This window comes from Mesocricetus auratus, unplaced genomic scaffold (assembly GCF_017639785.1).
Source record: "Mesocricetus auratus isolate SY011 unplaced genomic scaffold, BCM_Maur_2.0 Super-Scaffold_6730, whole genome shotgun sequence".
NCBI classification, from domain to species: domain Eukaryota; kingdom Metazoa; phylum Chordata; class Mammalia; order Rodentia; family Cricetidae; genus Mesocricetus; species Mesocricetus auratus.
In genome coordinates, this window is record NW_024429184.1 from 5,564,133 (window position 1) to 5,583,577 (window position 19,445).

A 19,445-nucleotide genomic window follows, 5' to 3' on the forward strand; every position below is an offset into this window, starting at 1 on the left:
TAGCGGGGTTCCATATTCAGAGAGACACCCTGTTTCACAGGAGTAAGGCAGAGAGTGATAGGCGGCACACCATTTTCCTCTTCTGTTCTCTGAACATGCAACCCACCAATCCCACACATAACACACACACACACACACACTCACTCACTCACTAAATGCCCATCTATACACGAGTCAGTGCCTGTCTGTGTCAGTCTTTATCCAAGTCTAAAGAGACACCTGAATCCATCCCTCGGCATCTCTGTCTCTGCATCCGAATTCAGATTTACGTTTGGATTGAGCTTTCCCATAGCAGTGCATACCGTGTGTATCAAAGCAGGGATGGTAAGACCAGGCAGAGAGCAAAGGTCAGACATTCACTCACTAACGTTAGAGGGCTGTGCTACTTCAGATGATGTTTGGCTTACTTGGGAATGGAGAGGGCTGTGCAGCGTAGCACAAAGAGACTGAGAAACTTCTTGAGTTTGAACCAAGACACCGTTGAGAACTTTCCTTCGAGGGACCTTGTCCAATTCTTCTTCCCGTAGCTTCTTCTCTCCCTCCGTTAGGCAGGGATCATAACATTAACTCTGAAGGGTGGCCGAGAAAATGAAGGTGATGTGTTGGAATGTGTGTGGTTGGCATCATCCTTTGGCACTGCCATGTGCGATAAAGACCTGCTATGGTTTTGATTTGCCACATCCTGCTCAGGGAAGAGTAGTAATTTTTGTAGCTCTGGTGGGGACAGGCTTCTTCCATTCCAGTAATGGAAGTGGCTCCCAGGCAGGGGATCATGATAGAGGCTTTGATTAATTCTGGCCTTTGAAGTGCATGATCTGTTTCCCAGGTAAGGGGAGCAAACACTCCCGGCTTGGCTGGCAGAGTCAGTCTCGCGCTGGGAGGCTCTACCAGGCTTTGCTTTTCCCATTCCACCAATGAACGCGCCAGCTCAGAGCCAGGAAGAGGCTCTGGCAGCAATCGGAGCTGCAGCTGTGACCAGGCCAGGTTGCCCCATCTCCAGCAAACATTTACAGTGGCTCGGTGCCTGCCGCTCCTGCCCTGACACACAACAAGCTGAGAGCCTGGCCAGCCCGTGGCAGCCAAGACAATGTTGCCAGCATGGCAGTGGGGAGCTGCAAAAAGGCCCTGATCCAGAGAGGGTCTCATTGGAGCTGTCGGCAGTCTTGCCCAGCGGCTCCCCGGTGGAGTCAAGGCTCTCCCTCCCACCTGAGGGAGCCATGTTGTGACCCATTCCCGGCTCTTCCTGGTTGGCGCAGCCCTCAAAGGCAGCAGAGTGATGTAGCTAAGAAGAAGGAAACCAGGTACACTAAGGAATCCTGGCAGGGAGGTTCCCAGTGGCAGAATGCTGGGGGTGGGGGTGGGGGAGTGGATTCTTGTTGATCCGAGAGAAAAGGTACCTTTGTGATCATTTGAATCTGTTAGCTGTGGTGACGGTACAGATTTAACAACCAGGAATTGGAAGGAAGGTAGAGAAGACGGAAAGGTGAAAGAGAAAAGGTAAGAGAGGGAGAGAAACCTTTAATTTGTTGGTTTTGATGATTTTCTTATCCCTTTAAAGTTAGTATACAAAGTCATGGGCTTCATTATGGCATTTCCATACAAATGTGTCATTATACTTTGTCCAATATCTCTCTTACAATGATCACACACACACACACACACACACACACACACACACACACACACACACACACACGCCACCGGGATATGAAGTTGGGAGGGAGAAGGGGTGAGGATCCTAGGAGGAGTTAGAGGAAGATAATAGTAGATGGATATGATCAATAAACATTGTGTAGCTATATAAGGCATTCAAATAACTGAAAAATATTATGTAGGAATCATTCATCACAGAAAATGTCAAGGCAGAAACACAGTCACTGAAGCAAAGTTGAGAGGAGATGTAGCCTTACCCACCATGGTGAACTGTTTCTACTACAGACAGACACAGAGATGAACAACCTTGAGAGCATGGAGAATAGCCAAGGATGACGGGAATACCAGGAAAGGGGGACTGTGGAGAGTTACATTATGAGACCCTGGGGGTTAGGACATCAGAGAAATGTTTTCTTAAGTTGGATTACAGTTCAGCCTGAAACAACTTCAGACCTTCCAACCAGCCTTCAATATAATTTCATAAACTATAAGTTTATGTAATTTAACACTTAATAGTTTATTTAGTTTAGTTTAACAATGATTCCTTTTTTTGTTGTTTTTAGTGGAGAGGATGAAGAATGTCTTTGTTTCATCTTCCCTGGTGTCTGATATATTCACAGTGCTATGCGGCCACCACCTCTGTGTCATTCCGAGTCATTTCTGTCATGCCAAATTAAACCCCAATATCAGTCTCCTAGGGCAAGACTGTAACAAAAGACCAGAGACCAGATAGATGAAACAGAAGAAATTTATTTTCCTGTGGTTTTGGAGGCAAGGTCAATGTATCAATGGTTGGTTTCTTCAGAGGAAGACTATGAGGAAGACATCTTCCAGGTTCCTGTGTGTAGTTGGGTGTCTTCTGCCTTCCTTCCCGTGGTCTTTGCTGTGTGCACAGTTCCTCCTGAGCCTCATCATACTGGACCAGAGAACATTCTTTTAACTTGATCACCTCTTTTAGGACCCTGTCTCCACGTTTTATATTATGGGGATTGACCTGATTGTTTTACTGAGTCTGGTAGCATTTCAGCCCATAAGAATTCCACACTCGGATCACAGTTGCTCTCTGTCCCCCTTGTTCTGCCTCTACAGTCCCACTGCTCTGGCTGCTTCGTAACAATGAAATCATGTAATCCATAACTTTTTGTACCTGGTTTCTTTCACTGAGTAATGGCTTCATTTCCATGAGAGTGTGCAGCTCATGGGAATCTTATTAGTTGTTTATGTCGTAATTTCAATAAAAAAAAACCAGTCTAAAGAGCTACCAAGAGCAACTGCTCCAAAGTTATAGAAAATTCTCTTGGGACCCACAAAACTGATCGATACTTGGCAAATAGTTTCTAAAACCAGAGGCAAGAGAACTGATTAAGACTCCACAGAAATAAGTGGGAACAAGGTGGTTTTAGTGGGACAAGTGTGGAGAGAGGGGAGCAGATTAAGATGGTATTTCATCAGAGTGATTGGAAAATGTGAGCAACTCTCAAGTGCCTAAACACTCCTTTTGGAAACATATGAAAGCATGGTGTGAAGATGATAAAACTCACCCATTATATTGCATGTCAGTTGTAAATCCAGCAAATGTGTATTTCATCAAAGCACATCCACTGTGCAAGGAATAATTTTACTGTTACTTTTCATTTAATTGTGCGTGTGTGTGTGACATATGCCTGTGCAAGTGTTCATGAATCTGTATGTGTGCATGTGATGATGAGTGTGTGTGTGGTATATGTGTGTGCATGTGTTCATGAACTTGTGTGTGTGCATTTGTGTGTGCACAAGAGTGTGTGTGTGTGACATATGTCTGTGAAAGTGTTCATGAATCTGTATGTGTGCATGTGATGATGAGTGTGTGTGTGGTATATGTGTGTGCATGTGTTCATGAACTTGTGTGTGTGCATTTGTGTGTGCACAAGCGTGTGTGTGCGTGTGTGTGCACGTGCGCATGCATATGGAGGGTAGAGGCTGACCTTAGATATCATGCTCAATCAAGCCTTACCTTATGTTGTCAACTGAGTCTGAACACAGAAGTCACTGACTCTGGGATGCTGGCTTGTTCTCCCCGTCTCCAGTTCCCCAACTCTGGGGTGACAAGATTGTGTTGCAGTGCCTGGCTTTTTACAAGTGTGTTGGGGGATCGTCACTCCCAAAGCTTTTGCAGCAAGAACTTTTCACACTGAGTCATCTCCCACAGGATTGCCTTTAGAAAGTTAATACATCCAAGTGCCACCACCTCATGTCACCAAATACCATATTACAGGGACCCTGGAGACTTTTCTTGCCCTGTCCTATCAAATAATTAACAGTTTGGACCTTTTTATTAGCTTTATCAAAAGAGAATCAATTTGTCCTCTGAGATTTACTTTCCTCATATTTTGTGAAAATAGTCAATCCATATCGTTAGCTGTTGGAGGCACTGCCCATCATTTTGCTACTGTTCTATTGGGTGAGTGTACTGCATGCCACTACTCAGTTCTATTACTAGGTATGGGGTTTGTGCAAGGTTTTGATATTATAACAAAGTGACTGTGAATGTTCTTGGCTTTGTCTTTTGAGTTCGTGCCTGCACCTCACAAGGGCATGAACACATCTGGTCTTCACCGTGTTGAGAATGAACCAGGAGAGGAACCCAGGCCACGAGTCCATGTTCTGAGTCAGAAGATGTCTTGTCACAGAGTTCCCAGCGTGGCTGTGTCTCTGTGTCCTCTTACACTTGCGTTGTTCCTGTTTTTCCACAGCCTCTCTAACTCTCGGTTCTAGCCTAATTTAACTTCACCATACTGGTGGGTGTTATTTAGTGGCATTTAACTGCTCTTTGATTGACATTTCCTTTATAAGTTATGATGATGTGGGTTTTTTTGTTCTGGTTTTTTTTTTTTGCATTTGATCACCATTTGAAAGATCGAAGTCCCTGGTCATCTTTTGTATGTTTTGTCAACTTTATTAAGCTTCCCTTGCTAAATAAAATTGTATATATTTAAAATACACCACACAGTATTTTGATGCATTTGCACATTGTGAAAAATTATCACAATGAAGATAAGTAATATATTCACCACCTCAAATGGGGGTTTGTGTGTGAGTTGAGAATATTCAAAATCATTGCTTCTCGGTCTTTGGCTAAGATTAAGTGAAGAATATTCAAAATCAATACTCCTGGCTAATTTCTTGTATACGGAATAGCATTATTAACTGTTATCACCATGTTGTACACTATCCCTTCAGGACTTCCTCATCTAGTAGTATGACTGAATATTCATACTCATTGACGGACATTTTCCCAGTTCCTACATTTTATTCTCTGCTTTTGTCATCGGGATGTTTTCCAATAATGTGTATGGCTCATGCCTTAGTTTTCTTCATGTGTCTGGCTTGTTTTGCTTAGCATGCCTTCTAGATTCATCTACCAAATGGCGATATTTCCTTCTTTTGTGGGGCACCTAAATATTTGTCAACTATGCATATGCAACTATGTGTGTATACACATCTTTATCCATTTATCCAGTAACAAAAATGTTAGTTGTTTCCATATCTTCAATATTGTGACTATGATAGTATAGTTATCTGGTAGAATGATTTCATTTCTTTATGCATGCATCCAAGATTCCAGGGCCATAGGATAGTTCTGTTTTTAAGTTTTTGTGTGAAAATTCAAGCAGGAACTGAAGTAGAAAACATGGAGGAACATGGCTTACTTGCTTTGTCCAGTGACACATGCTCAGCTAGCTTGTTTCCTTCTTACCTTCCCTTTTTCCCTTTTTCTCTTACTTTTTCTTTCTTTTTTTGTTTTGTTTTGTTTTCTGAGACAAGGTTTCTCTGTGTAGCCCTGGCTGTCCTGGAACTCGCTCTGTACACCAGGCTGGTCTTGAACTCACGCAGATCAACCTGCCTCTGCCTCTCAAGTGATGGGATTAAAGGCATGCTCCATCACCACCCGGGTCAGCTAGCTTTCTTACACAGGCCATGCCTACTTCTTAGTAGATGGTGCTTCCCACAGTGGACTAGGACTTCCCACATCACTAATCAAAATGGTGTCTTGCAGACCGCAGGTCAAATGTGATCTAGATACTTCCTCAAAAAAAAAAACCTCTCTTCTTCCCAGGCGACTCTAGCTTTTGTCAAATTGAGAAAACAAACATGAGGCAGCTTAGTGTTATATATTTCAAAACATTGCTAATATTTCTGTTAAGAATCTCCCATTTTTCTTTCTCTCTCATTCGTGTTTCTTGTAACTTTGCAGCTTCAAGTCTTGTTTTTAATTCTTTGTTCCATTTGAGTTGATTGCTGGGTATGGTATGAGATAAGAGTCTAGTTTTTAACCTGTTTATGGATTGTTTTCCTATAAACATTTCTCAAAGAAACTTTTACCCAATGTGTATTCTTGGTACTCTTGTCAAAGATCAATTGACCATATAAGCTGTGTGTCCTGTGTTCTAATTCTGAGTGTATTCTCTGTTCCATTTGTTCATCGTGTTCTTGGTGCTCTTGTCAAAAATCAATTGGCCATGTAAGCCATGTGTCTTCTGTTCTAATTATGAGTGTATGCTCTGTTCCATTTGTGCATCGTGTTCTTGGTACTCTTGTCAAAGATCAATTGACCTTATAAGCCATGTGTCCTCTACCCTAGTTCTGAGCATCTGTTCTGTTTCATTATTATTTTTTCTGCTTTTATGCCAGTGTGATGCTTCATTGATGATAGCTCTGTAGCATGCTTTTGACATTAGGAAGTCTGATGCCTCCGTCTAAGCTCTTCTTATGTAACATAGCTTTAACTTCTCAGCATCTATTATGATTTTGAAGGCTCATGTGTTGAAGGCTTGGATCACAGATGGGAATCTTGAGAAGTGACTGGATCATCAGAGTACCAAGTCCAGCAGTAGGCTGATCAACTAATAAGTTTATAGCTAAATGAGATATCGAGAGGCAGGGACTAGTTGGAAAAAGCAGGTCCCTGGGGTCATGGCTTTGAGCGGTATAGCTTGTCCCCATCCTCCCTCCACCTCACTTTCTTTCCTTTCCCTGCTGTCCTGTTGCCTTCCTGACTGTCATTAGGTCAGCAGTTTTCTCCGCCAAACACTTATGATGCCATTGTATTTTGCGTCACCTCAGATTAAAGCAGTAGAGCCAGTTGGCCAAGGGTTCAAATCTCTGAAACTGTGAATTAAAGCAATCCTTCTTCCTTTGTATTGATTTCCTCATGTATTTTCTTTTCATAGTGATGGAAAACTGATAAACATTGGTTCTTTTTGTATTCAATGTAAATTTTAAGAATAATTTTTCCTATTTATATGAATAATGCCAATGGAAGTTTGTTCAGAGCTTCATTGAATCTGTCAACCATTTAGGAGAGTATGGGTAGTTTAACAATATTAACTCTTTCACTTCACAAACATGACATAACTTTCCATTTTGTCTGTTTCATTTTTAATTTCCTTCAGCAATCTTTTATAACTTCCAATGTGTGTCTATCACCTTTTTTGCTAAACTTATTCATATGAATTTTATTTGCTTTATTTTCAAACTTGCCATTTTGGTTGGGGTTACTCTTTTGTTTCTTGTCTGGTCATTTGTTTTTGTATATAGAAATGGAATTGGTTCTATATGTTGATACTGCAATCTACACATTCTTTGAATTCATTTGTTTCTTCTAACAGACACACATACTGTATATTTACAGGTTTATACATATATTATTAAATAATCTTCAATTGCATAACTTTCTTTCTAAATTTAGAAGAGTTTACTGATTTTTCTTATTGAATTGTTCTGGTCAGGATGACCGCAACTATGTTTGTGCCAGCCAGTTTTATTACCACCGTGACTGAATACCTAGCAGAAAAACAAAAATTTCAAGCTATCAATTAATATTTATCACCAAAATCCACCCCTTGTAACTTTGACACCCAAACACAACCCCTTAAACCACTGCATTCTACCATCTACTCTGATCAAAGTGCATTTCGTTCATGCTGAGTTCACATAATCTTAACAGTCATGATGTTGTTCAAAAGCTCACATTCATCATCTTCTTTGAGACGTAAGGTGCAAGACCTTCTAAAGATCAGAAAGTAAATTGCATACATTCAATATACAATGATGAAAATAAACACTATGGGAAAAGGGGGGTATCAAAGATGGATTGGGCCAGAACAAGATAAAAACAAAGACGAAAAACTAACTTCTGTAGCTCAGTGCCCCATATGTGAGTCACCTGGTGGCACGAGCTCTCAAGTCCTTCACAACTCTACTTCTATGGCCTTATTGTCTGCAGCCCATGTGGCTTACTTGGCTTCTCTCTTGTGTTGGCTTTGTTCTTTTTCTTCAGCAGATACTCTGTAAAGTGTATCCTTCCCACTAGCCACCTGGGTCCTGCTGCTGTCTCTGCCCCCAAATAACACACGAGACACTATATTAATTAAGAAGCTGTTTGCTGTTTGCTATGGCTTCTTAGTGGCTGGCTCTGACTTAATAGTTATGCCATAATTACTAATACATATTTTTGTAAGGTCTTATCTTACCGAGAACGCCAGACTTGCACCTTCTCCTCCTGGGATCACATGAGGACTCTCTACTCTTGACTACATTTCCCAGAATCCTCCTTGACTCCTAGTCCTACCTATCTTACTTCCCTATTGGCCAACAGTGCTTATTTATCAATGATAGGACAAACATACACACAGAAGGACTTGCCCTATCAATACTCCACTTCCTTGGTACCTCCAACTTAGTGTGGTCTATACTGTACTTCAGTATTCTGAGTTCCCACCAGAATGACTCAGTAAGGTCTGTTAATGGCATTCTAAGCTGTCTCTAGCTTATATCTCCAATTTCCTCTGACTAACCCATTCTAGAAGCTTTTAAGCTTCTAGACCCCCACTGTTCTGGTACAGATTTTGGTATTGGTTACATTTAGTGGATGATAAAATACCTGGAGGGAAGATTGTTTTTTCTTATGGTTTCAGTGGATTCCATAATTTGTGGTGGGGAAATTTATGCCATAACAGATAGGAAGCAGAGTGAATCAGTGACATAAAGGGGACAAGATAAGACAGATGTCACAAGGACAGATCCCTAATGACATACTTTCTCCAAGCAGGCCCTTCCTTCTGTAATTGGACTACCTATCAACAGTCTATTTACATTTTGAATCATCAATGGGTTTTGCCATGGTGAAGGCAGAACTCTCTTGTTCTATTTTTTTCTGGAAATACCATAACACACCTGGAATTATGCTATAATAACATCCCAGGCGCTTCTCAATCTAACCCAATCAAGTTGGCAATCACAGTGTTGGCTAGTTATGGCAGTGATGGACATCTTTACTTTGTAGCAGTTCCTAGCTGGAAGACTCCCAGTTTTTCTTGGTAAATTAAATTACAAGTGGGCTTATTATACATAGCTTTTACTGTGCTGAAGTAAATTTATTTAATACCTATATTGTTGAAAGTATGCGGAGCTGTTTCAAGTGGATTTTTTTCTCCATTGAGTGACTATGAGTTTTTTCTTTTTGTTAATGTCATGTGTCACAGTGATTTGTGTGTATTGAACCAATTTTTGTACTTCAGGGACAAATTCTAATTGGTCAAGTTGGATGGTACTTTCATTGTGCATCTTTCTAGCCTTTCCTCCTTGATAATACTTTGTATCTATGTGGTGTGTGTGTGTGTGTGTGTGTGTGTGTGTGTGTGGTGACTTTGTTTGGCTTTGACTTCAAGGTGATGCTATCTTTAGAACCTAGCTATGTTCCACTGTCAACTAGACACAACCCAGAGCTACCTGAGGGATCCTTAGATGGGGGATTTACCAAATCACATTGGCCTGTAGATACATCTGTAGGGCATTTCCATGAGTGATAATTGACATAGGACGGCCATGCCCATTTTGTGCAAAGGCATCCTTGGCCAGGGGGGCCTGGGTTGAATAAGAAAGGAAAGTGAAAGTGCACCTAAGACAAGCCAGAAAGAAGGATTCTTCCATGATCTCTGCCTCAAGTTCCTGCTGGTCTTGAGTGCCTTCTCTGACTTCTCCCAGTGATGGACAATAATCTGTGAAATTGCTTTTGATTGTGTTGATGATCATAGTAACAGAGAGTAAACTGGATCATCTCATGTAATGTGTAGTCTTCCTGCCAGTCGCTTGGGCCCTGTTGTCGTTAGCTGCCTGGGTCCCGCTGCTGTCTCAGCCACCAAATAACACACAGGACGCTGTATTAATTATAAACTGTTGGCCGTTTGCTTTGTTTCTTACTGGCTAGCTCTGACTGAAGTATTTAACCTATAATTGCTAACCTAAATATTTCCATGTGGTCTTTGCTTATTTGAGAACAGGGTCTGGACCTCTTACTCCTCTGGCTTCCTATATCGTGACTGACTGTGCCTCTCTTTCCCAGAATCCTTCTGGACTCCTAATCCCACCCTTCTTGCTTCCCTATTGGCCAACAGTGCTTTATGAGACATATTTACAGAATGAAATCTCCCGTCAACCTTATAAATGCATCGGCAACTGTTTCTTCTTTAACTTGTTTCGTGATATAAAATTTTTATTTATTCTTCTTTGAAGTTTTCCTATATGTATATTGTGTATTTTAACCACATTCATTCTTCCCCCTAACTCTCCCTCTTATTTTATTTTTTGGAAGATTTTCTTTGTTTTTTGAAACAGGGTTTTCAGTGTAACAGTTATGGCTGTCCTGAAACTCACTTTGTAGACCAGGCTGGACTTGAACTCACAGAAATCTACCTGCCTCTGCTTCTCTGTGCTGGGATTAAAGGTGTGTGCCATCACTGCCAGGCTTGGAAGATTTTTTTAATGCTGGGTATTATTGGTTATTTTGGTCATTTAAAAATAAAAGTTCTTTACAGTTTTTATGTGAGTCATTTATCATACACTCTCACATTTTAAAATATTCATTACATATATTTTTTCATTCTGGAATATGTTATTTAATTTACAGGTGTTAAAACTTTGAAAAACCTCAATTTGTCATTTTTCCTGTTATAATTAATACTATTGATTTTTCAGTTAAAAAAACTCCTTCTAAAATTGTTATTGGTATATCTTTCTTATTAGTCTATGGTCTATCTAGAAGTCATTTCTTCTCAGGGGACAGGTAGATACTGTGTCTCTTTGCTTTCCATGTGATAACCATTCACAGAGGAATGTAGTGTGGCTCCCTTGTTGTACTTTTGAGGTTGCATGTATCTGTATCTGTGTACTATTGTTCTAGACTCTTTACTCAGCATTTTCTCATATTCTCACAGCAAAACAGCTCTCATACCAGCTTCCTAGAGCCGTTCCAGTGCCTGCGCAGGTGGGTCTGAAGGCTCCCTTCTTCATGAATATCTTTGCTATTCCAAACTAAAATTTTATTCCCAAAGAAATTTTAGATAAATTTTGTGTGCTTCCTTCAGAGAGAACACTGGCCTTTTGATGGTGTGTTTGTTTGATTGTGAGAATGATGGGCAGTTTTGATATGGCTGTGTTGTGGAATTTCATGGTGTTTGCTGTGCCAACCTCTCATTCTCAAAACACACCAGTTCAATCCTGACACACCATTCTTCTGACTTAGATTTGCTATTGAGTTTTTCACTATTTCTGTATTTATGCTCATGAGGAAATCGGCTATGATCTTCATTTTTTTTTTTGTGATGGGCTTCTTCATGTTTTGTGCTGGATTCGTAATACAACTTGGAAATATTTCCTTTTTCCTATTCTTCTGACTTTTAAAAATTTAAGTATAAGATTGCTGGTAATATTTAAAATTTCAAAGAATGTCACATATCACATTCCTGGAGGTATTCTATCAATGACTCTTATTCTCATGCATTCATTTATTTTGTGCATGTGTGTGAGTGTTTCAGTGCACATGTACCATGGAGCCCATGTGGAGGTTTGGGGTCATTTGGAGTTAGGTCTTTCCTTCCTCTTTGTGGGCACCAGAGGTGCAATTCAAATCATCAGGCTTACCAGCAGGAGCCTTTGGTTCCTGAGACATCGTCTCCACCCACAGATGTATTTCTTTACTCCATACAAAAGCTATTCAAGATTTTTGGTTTCTTTTTAAATTTGAATTGGAAAGAAGGTTGTTTTACATGTCAATCCCAGTTCCCTCTCCCTACCCTCCACCCCTGCCCTCACCAAACCCCTATCCCATCCCCTTTCTACTCTACAAGGAGGGTGAGGTTTTCCATAGGGGATCTTCAAAGTCTGTCATATCATTTGGAGCAGGGCCTAGGCCCTCCCCCATGTATCTAGGCTGAGAGAGTGGGCTACCAAAGTCCATTCACATCCTAGGGATAAATACTGATCCACTACTAGAGTCCTCATAGATTGCTCAGACCTCCAAACTGACATCCACATCCAGAGGGTCTGGAACAGCCTTATGCTGGTTTCCCAGCTACCAGTCTGGGGTCCATGAGCTCCCATTTGTTCAAATCAGCTGTTTCTGTGGGTCTCTCCAGCCTGGTCTTGACCTCTTTGCTCATCACTCCTCCCTCTCTGCAACTGGATTCCAGAGTTCAGCTCAGTGTTTAGCTGTGGGTCTCTGCTTCTGCTTCCATCAGCTACTGGATGAAGGCCCTAGGATGGCATATAAGGTAGTCATCAATCTCATTATCAGAGAAGGGCATTTAAGGTAGCCTCTCCACTATTGCTTAGATTCTTAGTTGGTGTCATCGTTGTAGATCTCTGGACATTTCCCTAGTGCCAGATTTCTATTCAAACCTATAATGACTCCCTTTATTATGGTATCTCTTTTCTTGCTCGCCTCTATTCTTCCCCTGACACAATCTTCCTGCTTTCTCATGTCCTCCTCTTCCCCCCTCTTCTCTCCTTTTTCTCCTAACTCCCACTCTCCTTCCCCCATGCTCCCAATTTGCTCACGAGATCTTCTCAATTTCCCCTTTTCCAGGGAAACATGTATGTCTCTCTTAGGGTCCCACTTAATTCCTAGATTCTCTGGTGGTGTGGAGTTTAGGCTAGTAATCCTTTGATCTTTGCTCTATGTCTAAAAACCATATATGAGTTAGTATATACCATGTTTGTCTTGTTGTGACTGGGTTACCTCACTCAGGATGGTTTCTTCTAGTTCCATCCATTTGCCTGCAAATTTCAAGATTCCATCCCTCCCCCTGAGTAGTACTCCATTTTCCTTATCTATTCTTCAGTTGAGGGGCATCTAGGTTGCTTCCAGGTTCTGGCTATTACAAATAATGCTACTATGAACATAGTTGAACACATGTCCTTATTGTGTGAATGTGCATCTTTTGGGTATATACCTAAGAGTAGAATCGCTGAATCTTGTGGTTGACTGATTCACATTTAACTGAGGAATCACCACACTGATTTCCAAAGTGGCTGTACGAGTTGGCACTCCCACCAACAGTGGAGGAGTGTTCCCCTTTCTCCACAACCTCTCCAGCATAAACTGTTATTGGTGTTTTTGATTTTAGCCATTCTGATAGGAGTAAGATGGTATCTCAGAGTTGTTTTGATTTATATTTCCCTGATGATTAAGATGCTGAACATGTTCTTAAGTGTCTCTCAGCCATTTTTGATCCCTCTATTGAGAATTCTCTATTTAGTTCTGTACCCCACTTTTTAATGGGATTATTGGGTGTTTCAGTGACTAGCTTCTTGAGTTCTTTGTATATTTTGCAAATTAGCCCTCTGTCAGATGTGGTGTTGATGAAGATCTTTTCACATTCTGTGGGCTGCCATTTTGTCTTGTTGATGAAGCTTCTCAGTTTCAAGAGGTCCCATTTATTAATTGTCAATCTTAGTGTCTGTGCTACTGGAGTTATGTTCAGGAAGCAGTCTCCTGTACTAATTCGTTCAAGAATAGCTCCTACTTTCTCTTCTAAGAGGTTCAGTGTGGCTGAATTTATGTTGAAGTCTTTGATCAATGTGGACTTAAGTTTTGTGGATTGCGATAGATATAGATCTATCTGTAATTTTCTACACACCAGCATCCAGTTTATGCCAGCACCATTTGTCGAAGATGCTTTCTTTTTTCCATTGTGTAATTTTAGCTTCTTTGTCAAAATTCAGGTGTGCATAGGTGTGTTTTCAGTTTGATTTCATTGGCTTACCTGTCTATTTTTGTGCCAATAACAAGCTGTTTTCAGGACTACAGCTCTATAATAGAGCTTGAAATCAGGGATGGTGAGGCCTCCAGAAGTTCCTTTATTGTACAGGGTTGTTTTGGTATTCCTGTGTCTTCATTTTTCCATATTAAGTTGAGCATTTCTCTTTCAAGATATGTGAAGAATTTCGCTGGAATTTTTATGGGGATTGATTTGAAATTGTAGATTGCTTTTGGCAAGATTGCCATTTTTACTATGTTGATCCTGCCTATCCAAGAGCATGGGAGATCTTTCCAATTTCTGGTATCTTCTTTAATTTATTTTTTTAAAGTCTCAAAGTTCTTGTTATACAGGTCTTTCACTTGTTTGGTTAGCATTACTCCCAAGGTATTTTATGCTATTGGTAGCAATTATAAGGGTGACATTTCTCTGTTTTTTTCCCAGACCAATTATCTTTTGTATATAGTAGGGCTTCTGATTTTTTTTAGTTAATCTTGTATCCCGCCACTTTGATGAAGGTATTTATCAGCTGTAACAGTTCCATGGTAGAATTTTCTGGGTCACTTATATAAACAATCATGTCATCTGCAAATAGTGAAAGTTTGACTTCTTTTCCAATTTGTATCCCCTTGATCTTCTTTTGTTGTCATATTGCTCTAGCTAGAACTTCAAGTACAATATTGAAAAGGTATGGTGATAGTGGATATCCTTGTCTTGTTCCTGATTTTAGAGGAATTGCATTGAGTTTCTCTCCATTTAGTTTGATGTTGGCTGTTGGATTACTGTATATTACTTTTATTATGTTTAGGTATGTTCTGTTATCCTTGATCTTTTAAAGATGTTTATAATAAAGGAGTGTTGGATTGTATTGAAGACTTTTTTAGCATCTAGTGTGGTAATCATGTGATTTTTCTTTTTCAGTTATTTGTATGGTGGATTACATTGAAGGATCGAATCATTCCTGCATCCCTGTGATGAAGCCTACTTTATCATGATGGATGATTTTTCTGATGTGTTCTTGGATTCGATTTGCCAGTATTTTATTGAGTATTTTTGCATCAATGTTCACTAGCAATATTGTTCTTTAGTTTTCTTTCTTAGCTGTGTCTTTGTGTGGTTTGGGTACCAATGTTATTGAAGCTCCATAGAAAGAGTTTGGCAGTGACCCTTCTGCTTCTATTGTGTGAAATACTTTGAGGAGAATTGGTATTAGCTCTTCTTTGACTTTTGGTAGAATTCTGTACTGAAACCAGCTGGTCTTGGGGTTTTTTGGTTGGGAAACTTTAGATGACTGCGTCTATTTCATTAGGGGTTGTAAATGTATCTGTTCTTGATTTAATTTCGGTAAGTTTATCTATCCAGAAAATTATCCATTTCCTTTAGATTTTTGAATTTTGAGGAGTACAGGTTTTCAAAATATGACCTGATGAGTCTCTGGATTTCCTTAGTGGTTGTTGTTATGTCTCCCTTTTCCTTTCCTATTTTGTTAATTTCCATGTTCACTTTCTGCCTTTTGGTAAGTTTAGATAAAGGTTTGTCTATCTTGTTCATTTCGTGAAGAAAACTCTTTGTTCCATTGATTCTTTTTATTTTTTTCCTAATTTCTACTTTACTGATTTCAGCCATCAGTTTGATCATTTCCTGACATCTACTCCTCTGGAGTTTGCTTCTTTTTTTCTAGAGCTTTCAGTTTTGCTGCCAATTCTCTAGTGTGACTATTCTCCAGTTTCTTCATGTGGGCACTTAGTGCTATGCACTTTCCTCTTAGCACTGCTCTCAAAGTTTTTGGGTATGTTGTGTCTTCATTCTTGTTAAATTCCAGGAAGTCTTCAATTTCTTCTTTTTATTTCTTCTTTGACCCAGAAAGTGTTCAGTTGCTTATTGTTCAATTTCCATGAGTCTGCAGATTTTCTGCAATTTGTGTTGTTGCTGAATTCCAAATTTAAAGCGTCCAATTTTTTTGTACCTGTTGAAGTTTGCTATGTTGTCAAGTATGTAGTAGATTTTGGAGAGGGTTACATGTGACACAGAAAAGAAGTTATAGTCTTTTGGATGGAATGTTCTATAGATTTCTGTTAATAACATTTGGATGATAACTTTTATTACTTCCTTTATTTCTTCTTAAATTTCTGTCTAGTGGTCCTGTCTAGTAGTGAGAGTAGGGTGTTGAAGTCTCCCACTAAAAGTTTGTGAGGTTTTATATTTGATTTGAGTTTTAGTAATGTTTCTTTTATGAAGTGAATGCCTTTGTATTTGGGCCGTAGATGTTCAGAATTGAGACTTCATCCTGATGGATTTCTCCTGTGATGAGTATGAAATGATCTCCTTCATCTCTTTTGATTGTTTTTAATTTATTATATATTAGGATTTGATTGGAAAATCTTTTCCCAATCCTTAACTCTGAGTTACTGTCTGTTTTTGAAGCTGAGATGTGTTTCTTGAATGCAGCAGAAGGATGGACTCTGTTTTCGTATCCATTCTGTTAGCCTGTGTCTTTTTATAGGTGAGTTGACTATTAATATTGAGGGATATTAATGAACATTGATTGTTCATTCTTGTTTGTTTTGAATTTGTTGTTGTTGGTATTGTGTGTGGATTTCCACCCCTTTTTTTCTTTTGGTGTTTGGTAAAGTGGGATTATATATTGCCTGTGTTTTTGTGGGTGTAGTTAATTTCCCTGGGTTGGAATTTTCCTTCCAGAACTTTCTGTAGGGTTGGTTAAATCTTATATTGTCATAGAATATCTAGTTTTATCCATCTACAGTGATTGAAAGCTTTGTTGTTATTTTAGTCTTGACTGCATCCATGGTCTCTTAGCAGTGGTAGAATATTTATCCAGTACCTTTGACTTTCAGAGTTTCCATGGAGAAGTCAAGTGTAATTCTGATAAGTTTGCTTTTGTATGTTACTTGGCCTTTTTACCTAGATGCTCTTAATATTCTTTCTTCATTTTGCATGTTTGTTGTTTTGATTATTTTGTGGTAAGGGGGATTTTTGTGATCCACTTTATTTGGTGTTCTGTAGGCTTCTTTTACTTCATTGGTATTTCTTTCCTTAGGTTGGGAAAGTTTTCTTCTGTGATTTTGTTGAATATGTTTTCTGAACCTTTGAGGTGAATTTTTTCATCTTTTTCTAAACCTATTCTTAGGTTTGACCCTTTCACAGTGTCTCATATTTCCTGGATATTTTCTGTTAGTGATTTGTTGGACTTGATTTTCTTTGGTCGATGAATCTTTTTTTTCTAGTGCATCTTCAACACCTGAGATTCTCTCTACCATCTCCTATATTCTGTTGGTTATACTTGCATCTGTAGTTCCTGATCATTTTCCCAGATTTTCTATTTCCAGAATTCCCTCAGTTTGCATTTTCTTTATTGTCTCTCTCTCAGTTTTCAGGTCTTGAACTGTTTGGATTGTTTCCTTCATCTGTTTGATTGTTTTTTCTTGACATTCTTTCAGAGATTTGCTGATTTCTTGTATATTTTTCTCTTTCTTTTCTTTAAGGAATTTTCTCATACCCTCTTTGATGGCCTCTATCATTTTCATGGAGTTTCTTTTAAGGTCATTCTCTTCTGCTTCATCTGTGTTGGAATGTTCTTTGATGGTGTAGAGTCCTTAGACTCTGGTATTTCATACTGTTTTTTCTGTTGTTGAATGTGTTTTTATACTTTCCATCCATTCTTACAGCAGTTGCAGGTGGAGTTTCTTCTCCTGGTTGGTGTGGGTCCAAGATTCCCTTCCAGTAGGTGGGTGCAAGCAGTTCTTATACTCTGATGGCCCTCCTCTTTCTGTGGGTAGAGGCGGGACTCATAACAGGATGTTAGCAGACCCTGGATGGGCTGTTCCACTGGGTCAGGTTCCCCTGTGCACATTCCTGAGGCCTCAGGAGGCTCCAAGTAGGGCACTGAAAGGCAGGCCAGAAACAGCCCCATGCCTACTTCCTCCCATGGGTGGATGGGGGACCAGGATGCTGACAGTCTCTGGGTGGGCTAGACCACCAGAATGGGTTCCCCGAGTGTGCAGTCCCTAGGATTCAGGAGGCTCTGAGCAGGGTAACAGGTGGTGGATCGGTTATTCAAGTTTTTAATAATTTTCCTTCAGCCAATTTTGACAACTTGGATTGTTACTGGTATTTGTCAGTCTTACTAGATAATTAAGTATTAAAACCTCCTTCATATAAATATACTTTTAATGTCTATAAATATGTAATCTTGTCCTCCTTTATTTCTAGTTGGTAATATCTTTATTAATATTTGCTTTTTGTGTATGTTATTGGTCTTACTCTCTATCTTGGGGTGATTGAGAACTTATCATGTAGCCCGGGTTTCAAATTCCACTCTCCTGCCTCTGTCTCTGAAGTACTGGGAATACAGACATGAGCTACTATACACAGCTTGTCTTTCCAGTCTTGCCATGGCTTTCTCAGACTTAGTAACATTTCACAAAGAAATGTGTTCTCGTTTCTCTGTTGCTTGTTTAGCATCTAGTCTGTTTATTTCTGATCTTGTTTTAATTGTTTTCATTCTCTGATTTCTCGAGTGGGACACTGTAATAATTTTCACTTTCTTCTCTTCTATTACACACATTTAAGACAATAACTTCCCTCCCTACACCTTCATCTACCTCTCTTAACTTCTACTCTCATTGTTTTCATTTCCATATACCTTGAAAACAATTTTTACACATATTTACATTAGTTAGAAAGGCATTATTTGAAGTATAAGCATTGGGAAATTTCTGATTACATCTTGACACTTCTAGTATATTTCCATTCTAAAGACATAATCTTCCAAATTATTTTAATTATTTGACACTTATTGAGACTCTCCTTCTGGTTCATTATATGGTTAATTAGGCCAAATATTTCACAGTCTTTGAAAATAATGTGCACTCTAAGTTAGTGGCACTATATTTTTCTGTGTATGAGTTAAACTTGTTTCATTTATTATTCGTTAGAAGTCTTATTGACATTTCCCCCATTTGCTTAACTAGTCACAAAAAACAATGTTAGAACACTCTAAAGTAAAATCCTGAATTTCTGTTAAAGATGTTGGTTTAAAATTTTTCTTTGTTACCACTAATAAAGCGAGTATCGTTAGGTTAATATTTACATGGTTTGCGTTTGTGTATCAGCTCTCTACTTTTGACCTTTAGCTATTTCGAGCTCTTACATTAATAAGTACCATACAGTCCATCTTTCTGTGCATTGGAATTTAAGCTAATTCCATTTAATGCAGCTGTGTATGTAAGTATAATTTTGCCTACAGATTTTCGAAAATGCACTTTCATCTTTTTAATTGCCACATGGCACTTTTACATGCTTATGGAATATACTGTGACATTTCAGTGTATGCAATGACCAGGTCAGATCAGTTGGCACATCTGTCACCTCAGACGTTTATTGTTTCTTTGTGTAAGGGACACTCAAAATGCTAATGGCTCTTTTCAAACATTTAATTAATTATTGTCAGCTATAGCTATTCTGCCATGCTCCTGAACATTTTGGAACTGTTGTAATGACTATTTAAATGAATTCAGATATTGTCGTGCATGGTTTCAGTGGCCTTTACAAGCTATCCTGTCATTTTGCTTTCCTACATACTACACATGAACGTGTCACTCACTCTCCACCCCTTGAAGTCAGGTTTTCCTTCTTAAATTTTATCATTTTATGATGCATGATGATATTCTACTGCATTTTTTAGGATTTGTGTAT

The 19,445-nt window shown here is 39.3% G+C and overlaps 1 long non-coding RNA gene across 2 annotated transcripts in view; it reads left to right on the forward strand.

The window, feature by feature from the left end:
* Positions 1 to 1,011: 1,011 nt before the first annotated feature.
* The window catches only part of LOC121136841, a 37,883-nt gene continuing 19,449 nt past the window's right edge, over positions 1,012 to 19,445 (forward strand). For both annotated transcript variants that reach the window (XR_005874000.1, XR_005873999.1), the window contains exon 1: positions 1,012 to 1,301. This is a non-coding gene — a long non-coding RNA (uncharacterized LOC121136841). The remainder of the gene's footprint in view (positions 1,302 to 19,445) is intronic.